This window comes from Octopus bimaculoides, chromosome 2, assembly GCF_001194135.2.
Source record: "Octopus bimaculoides isolate UCB-OBI-ISO-001 chromosome 2, ASM119413v2, whole genome shotgun sequence".
Taxonomy (NCBI): Eukaryota; Metazoa; Mollusca; class Cephalopoda; order Octopoda; family Octopodidae; genus Octopus; species Octopus bimaculoides.
Genome location: NC_068982.1, coordinates 144736648 through 144749147, shown reverse-complemented (window position 1 = coordinate 144749147; position 12500 = coordinate 144736648). Strand labels below are relative to the sequence as shown.

The 12500-nt window shown below is 36.9% G+C and overlaps 1 protein-coding gene across 3 annotated transcripts in view; it reads left to right on the top strand.

Moving 5' to 3' along the window:
* Window positions 1–12500, top strand: part of LOC106879211 (hepatocyte growth factor receptor) — a 171071-nt gene that overhangs the window by 44920 nt on the left and 113651 nt on the right. Inside the window, exon 2 of one of the 3 annotated variants that reach the window (XM_052965648.1) lies at window positions 163–244. The exons of the other annotated variants lie outside the window; for them this stretch is intronic. The gene's annotated coding sequence lies outside the window, so the exon portion shown is untranslated. The remainder of the gene's footprint in view (window positions 1–162; window positions 245–12500) is intronic. 3 annotated transcript variants of the gene reach the window in all.

Genomic DNA, 12500 nt, shown 5'->3' with positions numbered 1-12500 from the left:
TAGTAAGCAAGCTACTTACCACACAGCCACTCCTGCGCCTTTGTTAATTTTTCACAGCACAGCTGAGAAAAACAAATGTATATCTGTAACCACTTACTGATTTTTCACAGTACAGCTGTGAGAAATATATATATATAAGTATATATCTTTTATTTGTTTCAGTCATTCAACTGTAACCATGCTGGTGCACCGCCTTGAGTTTTCAGTCAAATGTATCAACCCCAGTACTTATTTTTAAAACCAGGTACTTATTTTATTGGGCTTTTTTGCTGAACTGCAAGGTTATGGGGACTGGCTGTCAAACAGTGGTGGAGGGGCAAACACAAACACGAATACACACACACATAGATATATGTATACGTATATACAACAAACTTCTTTCAGTTTCCATTTACCAAATCCATTCATAAGGCTTTGGTTGGCTCAAGGCTACACTTTCCCAAGGTGCCACATTGGGATATATATATTGTAAGACATTTACTAGTACTAATGCCTTATACAGATACACATGCATCACACGCACACACACACACACATACATACATACAGAAGCATGATTGTGTGCATATGGTTTCAAATTACATCTCACTGCATGACACCTTAGACAAGTGTCTACTGCTGTAACCAATTCCTTGTTGTGAGTAAGTTGTATGGAAACCTGAGACATACATATACACATGAATCATCATCATCACTTTAACATCCCTTTTCTATGCTTTCATGGAATTTGTTGAGGCAGATTTTCTACAACTTTCTGTAGGCTTGTACTTATCTCAGCTGAGTAGACTCATGAAACATGTAATAAAGCACCGTTATTAAGGATAAATCATTATTCCAAGAATTGAGCACTATGATCGTGAGCCCAGCACCCTAATTAGTAGGTCATGCTCCTTCATATATTTTCTTCATTCCTATTATGTTTGTTTTTCTATGCTAGCTTGTGTTGGACATTTTTCATGTTAGCATGGGCTGGATGGTGACTTATTTGAGACAGGATTTTATAACTTGGTGCTCTTCCTATCACCAGCACTTACCCGTTTTTCAAGTATAGGATTTTCTATTCTACAGGTTTTTCAAAATGCAGAGAAATTAGTCATAATGTCAACAAAGAATTTAAACATCATATGACTTGCAGTGATAAGCACATACACAATGGGATTTCTACAGTTCCCATGTACCAAATTACTTGCAAAGTAAACTTCTTATACATACACCTCATCCATGTCTGCACCGTGGTAAGTAGCTTGCTTACCAACCACATGGTTCCAGGTTCAGTCCCACTGCGTGGCACCTTGGGCAAGTGTCTTCTACTATAACCTCAGGCCGACCAAAGCCTTGTGTGTGGGTTTGGTAGACGGAAACTGAAAGAAGCCCGTCTTATATATATAATATATATATATATGTATGTATGTGTGTCTGTGTTTGTCCCCCCACCATCGCATGACAACCGATGCTGGTGTGTTTACATCCCCGTAACTTAGCGGTTCAGCAAAAGAGACTGATAGAATAAGTACTAGGCTTACAAAGAATAAGTCCTAGGGTCGATTTGTTCGACTAAAGGCGGTGCTCCAGCATGGCCACAGTCAAATGACTGAAACAAGTAAAAGAGTAAAAGAGTATATAAATACATAATTGGTCACTTGTCATGTGTCTCCAGCCAGCAGGTTGGACAACTCACCAATATCGCTAAGAGCAATAACAAATGGGAAACCAAAGGTAACTTTCTGACTGGCCGTAACCAGCATCTTTAGCATCATCATTATCATTTAATGTCTGTTATCCATGCTGGACAGCATGATAGTAGCTGGCAAGGCCAGGGACCATACAAGGTTCCATAGACTATTTTGCTTTGATTTCAACAGCTGGATGTCTATCTAATGCCAACCATTTTATAGAATATATTGGGTACTTTTTATGTGGTTTACACACACACACACACACACACGTGAGTGGACAAATATATAAATATATGTAGCTGATGCAGGTGTCACATAAGTAGCACCTGTGCTGGTGGCACATAAAAAGCATCTTCCAAGCATTGGGCCTCATGGAGGCAACCACAAATGACCAAGATCTTTGGCAATAAGCTGTGCTTGACAACAAGACTTATCAAACCAAGTGAAATTGTAGCCATGGCAGATACAGGTGTCACACAACTGGCACCCATGCTGGTGGCACTCAAAAGCACCCATTACACTCTCATGGTGGTTGGCATTAGGAAGGGCATCCAACCATAGAAACTATGCCAAATCAGGCTGGAGTCTGGTACAGCCCCTCAGCTTATCAGCTTTGGTCAAACCATCCAACCCATGTCAGCATGGACAACGGATGTTAAATGATCATGATGATGATGATGATACATTCATATTGAACAATAAGAATGATTGCAATCACATGGAACATCAGTGCTCATCTCCATTTTGTGGAGATAAACACTGATGTTCCATGTGATAGACTTGATAATTGTTAAGGGATTCCCATCAGCATGAAACCAATGGTAGCCTTAACCCACAGCTAAAGTGTGTACATATATATACATACATGTGTGTGTGTGTTTGGGAAGACACACAGCTTTATACACATGCATATATAACTATCTTTTGTCTTCCATCTCTTCACGATCATCAGCAGTAAAACATGGGTTTTACTGGCAAGTGTTCTTTATTGCACAAACCTTACCAATAGCAAATGAAAATATTGCACTTAATCAGATTAAATTATTATTAAGCATTTTGGAAATTAATCACAATAATTAGTGACTGCCAATCTCAGCATGCTTATCATTATAGAATATGAAATATGGTAATCCTTTTCAAATCACATCTACTTTTTGACTTCTCTCCAATTTTTCTTCATTTTTTTTTTCTTATGTTTAGTTAAGCATTTCTTTATTTTCGTCTTTTCCTCGTGTTTTTTCTCTTTTTTCTACTTTTATTTGCTGCTGTTCATTCTTTCTCTTCTAAACCAGTCATTACTGACCAATACAACAAACCTATACAACCAAACACATTTGCCATAATGCCAACTTATTTCTTAATTCTCTTAAATCCGGCCCAATCATTTCCAGTAATCAAAGTCAGCCTGGTGTTGATTAATACTCTCTTTTACTCTTTACTCTTTTACTTGTTTCAGTCGTTTGACTGTGGCCTTGCTGGAGCACCGCCTTTAGTCGAGCAAATCGACCCCAGGACTTATTCTTTGTAAGCCTAGTACTTATTCCATCGGTCTCTTTTGCCGAACCACTAAGTTACGGGGACGTAATCACACCAGCATTGGTTGTCAAGTGATGTTGGGGTGACAAACACAGACACACAAACATATACACACACATACATATATATATATCAGAATTTAAGGATTGGAGAAAACGCATGTTATAATTGCATACTTATAACATGCGTTTTCTCCAATCCTTAAATTCTTAAATATACTCAAATACCCAAAATTTCAAGGAGTTCCTGCCTTAAAAACAGGAACTAAACCACAGTTATTTTGTGTTCTTTGCTACATTGGTTTCTATTAACCCATTTATTCTATCAGAAGAATTTTTATTCATTAAGATAGAAGAAATACACATAATTATATATATATATATATATATATATATATACACACATATATGATGGGCTTCTTTCAGTTTCCGTCTACCAAATCCACGCACAAGGCTTTGGTCGGCCTGAGGCTATAGTAGAAGACACTTGCCCAAGGTACCACGCAGTGGGACTGAACCCGGAACCATGTAGTTCGTAAGCAAGCTACTTACCACACAGCCACTCCTACACCTAGCCTTACAAAGAAGACGACAAAGGATCAAGATATGTGGCACCTTGCTGTACTCAAGAAGACCTGTCCATCACAGCAGAATTGATATCCTAAACCATCTTGGTTAATGCTCCCCTCCCAGCTGAATGGATTTTTGTCTTGCAAGTTAGTCAGTGACCCTGTCGGTGTTGGTGCCACATAAAAAGCACCTGTGCCAGTGCCATGTAAAAAGTACCTGTGCCATGTAAAAGGCACCTGTGCCAGTGTCGCATAAAAAGCACCTGTTCCAGTGTCACATAAAAAACACCTGCGCCAGTGCTGTGTAAAAAGAAAAACCCAGTATATTCTGTAAAGTGGTGGGCATTAGGAAGGGCATCCAGCTGTAGAAACCAAACCAAAACGCACAACTGGAACCAGGTGCAGCTCTCCAGCTTGCCAACTCTAACCAAACCATCCAATCCATGCCAGCATGGAAATCAGATATCAAATGATAATGACAATGATAATGATGAAATACATATATTGATCAACACTGAGTTGACTTGTGCTGAATTTTAGGAATACGTCAAGAAAGTTAAGAAACGAGAATAATAAATAAAAGGTAACACATATAGTGTTTATTTTTGTCTTTGTCATATAGTATGTGGAGGCGCAATGGCCCAGTGGTTAGGGCAGTGGACTCGCGGTCATAGGATCACGATTTCGATTCCCAGACCGGGCGTTGTGAGTGTTTATTGAGTGAAAACACCTAAAACTCCACGAGGCTCCGGCAGGAGATGGTGGCGAACCCTGCTGTACTCTTTCACCACAACTTTCTCTCACTCTTACTTCCTGTTTCTGTTGTACCTGTAATTCAAAGGGTCAGCCTTGTCACACTGTGTCACGCTGAATATCCCCGAGAACTACGTTAAGGGTACACGTGTCTGTGGAGTGCTCAGCCACTTGCACGTTAATTTCATGAGCAGGCTGTTCCGTTGATCGGATCAACTGGAACCCTCAACATCGAAAGCAACGGAGTGCCAACGATATAGTATGTAGTTTTGCTGGTAATGTACTAAATATTTGTATATTTATGGTTATGTAAGTTGTATTGGTTTTTATTATACAAAATTTGTTATCCTTTACAAAACTTTTTAATTCTTTTACTATTCTGTGATGTCAGCAGGGCTGGATTAAAACCCATCGAGGCTCTAAGCACTTAAAAGATTTTGGTGCCCCCATAAAAGACTATGTAATTCAAAATATAAACAATAACAAACCATAAAATAAATTTTTATTTTTCAAAACAAAACAAAACAGTAAGAGGGAAAATAATGTATTTTTGTATACTTCTACTTCATTTATATTTGAAAAGTTTCCTCCTACTTATTTGAATTGCTAAGTCTTTGATCAGATCCTCAAAATTAATCTTATGTAACACATCTGCATCTATACTTAGAGATAAAGGCATCCCGAATATTATTTTAGCAAGTTTACAGTGATTTCTTTTGTGCCGTAAGCCATTTACTATTTCTGTGGTGCCCCCTCCTTCCCTTGATGTTCTAAGCATGTGCTTATTTTGCACTGTCAATGTTTATTCATAAAAAATAATAAGTAAAAGAAAATATGGTTGCATTCTACAGTGATGACATTGAAGTTGACGAAGGCCAAATTGAGATAAACGACAATGAATGGAGACTTAGGATAACAAAATTAAGGTTGATAATGATGAATTTGACATTGACATTCATGAGATGGAGAGGTTGATGGTGACAAATTTGAGGGGTAGACTCATTATATTTATATATACATGTGTGTGCATATGTGTGTGTGTGTCTGCATCTTTTGTAATTGTTTCAGTTGTTAAAATGTTGCCATACTGAAGCACTGCCTTGAAGAATTTTAGTCAAAGGAATTGACCCCCCCCCCCAACACCCACTTTTTTTAAGTCTGGTAATTATTCTATCAGTCTCTTTTGTCAAGTAGTGGTGGGGTACAAACAGGGACACAAAAACAGACACCAAACATGCACACACAGGTATGCAGTTGTTTGGCAAGTCGCTAGTTCAGAGCTAAAACAATAATGTCGTAAGTAAAGGCGTTGTACCCAATATGCTGTTATATTTCAGTTTATTATTATTGTATAATAACACATTTACTACCTGGCCATTGACACTGTCTCCCATTATATGTTAGTATGGAGATATAGAGTAAAAACGTCAGTATCCAGGTCATTGAACAATAGTCTTTATGAGAAAATGAGAGAGCCTCTTCACAGGTGTTCACCCAGTTAGAAATAGCAACCAAATCTCTTCAAATTGTAATTTACTATCTGAGAAAAGTAGAAAAGATTAATTTTGTTTCAGAGGAATAACCATGAGTGGGACACGTTTAGTGATAAGTTGAACTGGAGATACATTTCAGGGGGTGGGGGTAATTCAGTCACATTGACCCCAGTGTTGAACAGGTACTTTATTTTAGTGACCCTGAAAGGATGAAAGGCAGAGTGGACCCAGGCGGAATTTGAACTCAGGATGTAAGGACAGACATAATGCTGCTAAGCATTTTGCCTGACATACTGACAACAACAGTACCAAGTGGTGAATATCCTTAATATGAAAAAATATTGTAGAAGTAGATATAACTGTACATTAGTTGCATTATTTACATTCGATGGATATTTGTCCTCATCTTGTTTGTTGTTAACACAACATTTCGGCTGATATACCCTCCAGCCTTCTTCAGGTGTCTTGGGGAAATTTCAAACCTGGGTTCTCATTCCTAAGGTATTTTTCGATGTTATTGTTATTATTATTATTATTATTATTATTATTATTATTATTATTATTATTGTTATTGTTCAGGTCACTGCCTGGAATCAAACTCAGAATCTTGGGGTTAGTAGCCCGCGCTCTTAACCACTACGCCATGTTCCCGTGGGCATATGTAAATAATGTACATAATTCCTCATCTCTTAAATATAGAACTGTATTAGATATAACTGTGTTTTTTTTTTTATATACATATAGGCACAAACACCCACGCATACACACACACACTGCCTTCCATTCAATATTTCACTGGTTCACTGCATTTCTAGAAGCAAGAGTGATGAGGAAGTGTATTACTCAGAGCAAATATAGTGTGTGTTATATATATAATCATTTAACATCCACTTTTCCATACTTGCATGAGTCAGGTAGGACTTGTAGAAGTAGGTTTTCTATGGGTGGATGCCCTTCCTGTCACCAACCCTCACCTGGTGGCAGATGTTGGGGTCAATTAATTTACTAAAATGTATCTAGCAATAAAATGCTGTCTCAAAAAAAAAAACATCCAACCCATGCCAGCACAAAAAAGCAGACATAAATATAGGAACAGGGGTAGTTGTGTGGTAATAAGTTTGCTTCCCATCCACATGGTTCCAGGCTCGGTCCCACTACATGGCACCTTGGGCAAGTGTCTTCTACTATAGTCCTTGTAAGTGGATGTGGTAGATGGAAACTGAAAGTAGTCCATCTTGTGTGTGTCTACCATCAAAAGAAAATGGACCTTCACTGGCCATATACTTAGAAGACAAGACCTTCACAAGTTCCTGTTTAAAGGTGCAGCATATGTCAGAACAAGAAGAAGACCCAAAACCAGATTTAGTAAGAACATCAAAGAAACTGGTGATGGAAGCTTTGCAGAACTGTGCAGACTGGCACAAGTTAGACATGGGTGGAGGGCTGCAGCAGCTCAATTATTTGAGCCTTTTGTCTTGAGAAGAGAAGAGAAGATAGATAGATAGATAGACAGACAGGCAGGCAGGCATGCATATATATATTTATGTGCTTGTGAATATGTTTGTCCCCTACCGTTACTTGACAACTGGTGTCAGTTTGTTTATGTCCCCATAACATAGCAGTTCAGCGGAAGTGATCGATAGAATAAGAGGTGCCACACAGTAGGACTGAACCTGGAACCATGTGATTAGGAAATAAGCTTCTTACCCCACACCCATGCCTGCTTGTTTGCCATCTTTGCTTACTCTTTCGTTCAAGTTGCTTTCATTGATATTTAACCCCAAGTCAACCCTAATTGTGCACACATATGATCAAAAGCATCACTCCAGCCTTGACCATTCTATCTTTTAATCAGCATCTAAGACTACACTGTTTAATGTATTGTTTCTATTCCTAAGACTGGTGGGGTGTGTTATGGTGGATATTCAACTGCTATTTCTTGCAGGGCAAGTAACTGTCTATGATGATGTTTGTGGGATTGGTGTTAGGTGACACTTTTCTTCACTTGTCTTCTCTTTCCTTGTATGTTTTCTCAACCTTTCTCTGTTTTCATGTATTTACGTGCTTATGTATTTATTTACTTATTAATTCACTTAACGTGTGTGTGTGTGTGTATGAATGTACATATGTATGTACATACATACACACATATATATACACATACACAAACATGAATATATATATATATATATATATATATATATATATATATAATATGCACACACACATACACACATATTTATATATTTTCCTTGTTTTGTAAGAAAGTGAGATATTTGTTATTTATTTATTTTTAATTAATTGATTTTCTTTCTATGAAATACAGAATATATCTCCATTTTGTAGTCAACAAGTTTAAGATTCATACATTTCTCTTTCCATCATGCTATAGAGTTTCCTTGCTCTTTTTTCTCCCCAGGAATTTCTATTTATCCAAACAAATATTTTTTCATAAAATTAAATGTTCCTATTTCATATACCCTACCCTTACATAAAATTTTATCAGTCATATGACTCAACAAATGAGCTTCTAAGTGGTTGATTGACCTCCTAGAAATAGCTAGCAAATCTTCCTCAGATTAAATCTTAACTTCTTCTTCATCACCATCATCATCATCAATATTTAATGTCTGTTTTCCAAACTGGCATGGGTTGGACAGTTTAACAGGAACTGGCAAGGCCAGGGGGCCACCCTGGATTCCATAGTCAGTTTTAGCTTGGTTTCTACGGCTGGATGCTCTTCCTTATGCCAACCACTCTACAGAGTGTACTGGGTGTTGTTTACATGGCAACAGTGCTTTTTATGTGACATCAGCACCCACAGCAATGCTTTTTGTATGGCACCTTGGTTTATAGAATCTCGATTCTTAAATAATAAAAATAATGTACATTGGTTGATGTAGTCCAAGATACACTTTGCCTTGAAAAAAAAGAAGATAGGATGGAATACATTTGATTATTGGTGTGTTCAGCTAATACTGAAATAGGGCTGAACAACTACTATCAGCAACAATTGATCAAGAAGCTCACTTCCATGCCAGTCGTGGCCAACCTGCAGCCTACTGGCCACATGCTGTCCGTAGGACATTCTCTGAATGGCATACTTAATGAAAAATTTCCTTTAATTTTTTTTGGTAGTGCAAGCTACCTGATGATGAACCATGTCTCATGTGGCTTGCTTCTTGAAAAGGGTTACCTATGCCTGCTTTCTGCTGTTTCTCAACATACTGGAAATAGCGGCTAAATCTCCTTCAAATCACACCTCATCATTTTAAAAGAAGAATGCTGCATTGGATAATGTAGTCCTATGTACACTGTGGTTGAAAATGAAACTATATGAACATCCTTGATCATAGTCTACTTGATAAGAGCTGGCCTAAAATTAAACAACACTGTGATACCTACATACAGCTATGTCTACTGGTTCCTGGACACAGTGCTACACCATTAGGAAGAAAGAAACTTTTGATCCTTTGACCAATACCTTGCCTATGCCAGCTGTAACTCTCTTTATTTGAAATTTGCTTTAAAAACATTCCTACTGCTTTAGGTGTTATTTGGCTTTTGTTTGTGCTTGTTTAGTCATTTTGTTTGACAGTTTTTTTGCACTAGCATGACTAGTTTTTTTTTTTTTACCCTAGCATTGCTTAGACAGAAAGAAGTTAAGACTTCCCCTTTTGTTAGAACTCTTATATGTTTTTGAAGTAAGAGTTTCTTATTGCAGAGGAATTTAGATGTGCAAAGCTAATGACCAATTTGCTGACAGGAAATATCAAAAGACATTACTAGTTGCAGCCCAACCACAAACAGTGGGATCATCAGTCACACACATGCACACATAGGGGGTGTGTGTGCGTGTGTGATTAGCATCATCTCCGCACCATCTTTGTTTTAATGTTCACTTTTCTATGCTTTGCACTGAGTAAAAATGAGATGATTCATTGCTGTAGATTTTCTATGGCCAGATGCCCTTCCTGTTAGCAACTCTCACCTGTTTATAGGCAATACATTTTCCCATGGCCAAACATGTCTTCACAGATTAGAAATAAACAACACAACACCAGTTGTATGATAGCGACACTTGCTTACAACTATTGTGTAAGGCCAAGATATAGGCGCAGGAGTGGCTGTGTGGTAAGTAGCTTGCTTACCAACTACATGGTTCCAGGTTCAGTCCCACTGCATGGCACCTTGGGAAAGTGTCTTCTACTATAGCCTCAGGCCGATCAAAGCCTTGTGAGTAGATTTGGTAGACGGAAACTGAAAGAAGCCCGTCGTATATATGTATATATATATGCATGTGTGTTTGTGTGTCTGTGTTTGTCCCCCCACCATCACTTGACAACTGATGCTGGTGTGTTTATGTCCCCGTAACTTAGCTGTTCAGCAAAAAGAGACCGATAGAATAAGTACTAGGCTTCCAAAGAATAAGTCCTAGGGTCGATTTTCTCGACTAAAGGCGGTGCTCCAGCATGGCCGCAGTCAAATGACTGAAACAAGTAAAAGAGTAAAGAGTATAAGCAGACACAAAACACAAACACAAGCATACACTTTCATACAACAGGCTTCTTTCAGTTTCCATCTACCAAATTTCCTCACAAGTTATTAGTTTGTTAACCCAAGGTTATAATAGAAGACATTTGCCAAAGGTACTGCACTGTTGGACTGACCTCAAAGCCACTTGGCTGAGAAGCAAACTTCTTAATCACACAGACATGTCTGTATATATATATATATATATATATATATATATATCTGATGACAATAGCCTCATTTATTTGTGTCTCAGAGAAAGAAATCAGTAAGCCAGTCTATTGTCCTTTGTGACATTGAAGGAGTAATGAAGAGGTGTTGCTCAGATACATACTCAACTCTTGAATGGATGAATGAAAGTTTGAAATCCATTTTTTTTTTTTAATGATTTGTACTGAAGAAAAGTTTCCCAAAAGATTATCCCAGACTCTAGTGACCAAATGCAAGAAGTTCCGAACAACCCAGTACATAGTTCTTAAAATAAGGTTTGGAAAACAACATCATTTTTTTATTCTGCAAATAAATTATTAAATGCACATGACTGTATGAAGAACTTAGGCGTCACCGCCACTGGTACCAATCTTAAGATTATGTAAGATTATGTACAACTTAATTTTGATGTATAAGTCGTGTTCGAGTTTCTCTTTTGATTTCCTTCTCTTTTTTTAAACAATGAATAAACAAAAAGATTGAAGTGTAAGTAAATTAATCATAATACACACATGCACACACACACACATATATACACTTACATACACACACATATATACATTTAGATATACTCATCTTACTGAAATAATTTTCTGTCAGCATGCTTTATAATTAAATGCATTCTTGAATTGCATTCTACTAAAATGGAATTAACAAAATTTATCAAGATGAAAAGAGAAAAAGAAGACCAAGCTAGTTGAGAGGGAGTGACAGACAGACAGAAGCATTATTTAAAAAATAATAATATCCAATTTTTACATGCGAAATATTTTTTTTAAAAACTTTTTACTGTAGTTATTCAATTACTATCAAATTTACTTATATTTGAAATCTCCAAAATGTTATTATTAACAGACTGATTTTCAAAAAGATTCTTTTTCTTGTTAAACATAAATAAGCATACACACACAGCCATATATATATATATAATATAAACATGTCTTTTTCCCCTTGTTTATACAAACATTAGGAAAAAATACAGTATGTATAAAGTTGATTATAATATCAATAAAAGAAGTGAAGCATCTACAGCTGTATACCCTGGCTTTTGTGTTGTTGATTATTTAAAAATTAGTGACAGCCCTGAACTCAGATTAAAGAATTTTGAAAACATTAGTTCATTTATAGTTATTATCTCTCTCTCTCTCTCACACACACACACACACACACACACACATACATGCATATATTACAGTCTCGTTTTCTCCCCAGCCTCTCTCTCTATATATATATTTTATATATGTATTGCACCAGTAAATGATTTCCAAATTTTGCACACATTTTGCTTGTGTTCTAGAACGACTCTATTGTCAGCTTGTGCTGGAATGTTTTAGTTATCAAATCGCCCTACTACCACCATCTTCTTCACCACTCTTTTTATTTATATATATATATATATATATATCGAGGGTTATTTTATGTTTTTTTTTCCTGTTTATTTTATTTACTATAGATGCCTTCCTTTCCAACTGAAAACAAATTTTAACAAAAGACCAAAAAACAAAAAAACTAAATGAGAAAATTATAAAAGATTATAAAAGAAACAAATTTTGGAGAAAGGTCACATTTGTTGAGCGAGTGAGGAAAGTGAGAAGCATAAAGAACATTTTAGAGAAAGTCAGATAGACACAGATAGAAGAGGGGGGGAGAGGAATAGAAGGAGAGGTTAAATAAGGGGTAGGTAGAGGAGAAGAAATACAGTGTAGTCAATGATATAAAACCAAGTCAGTT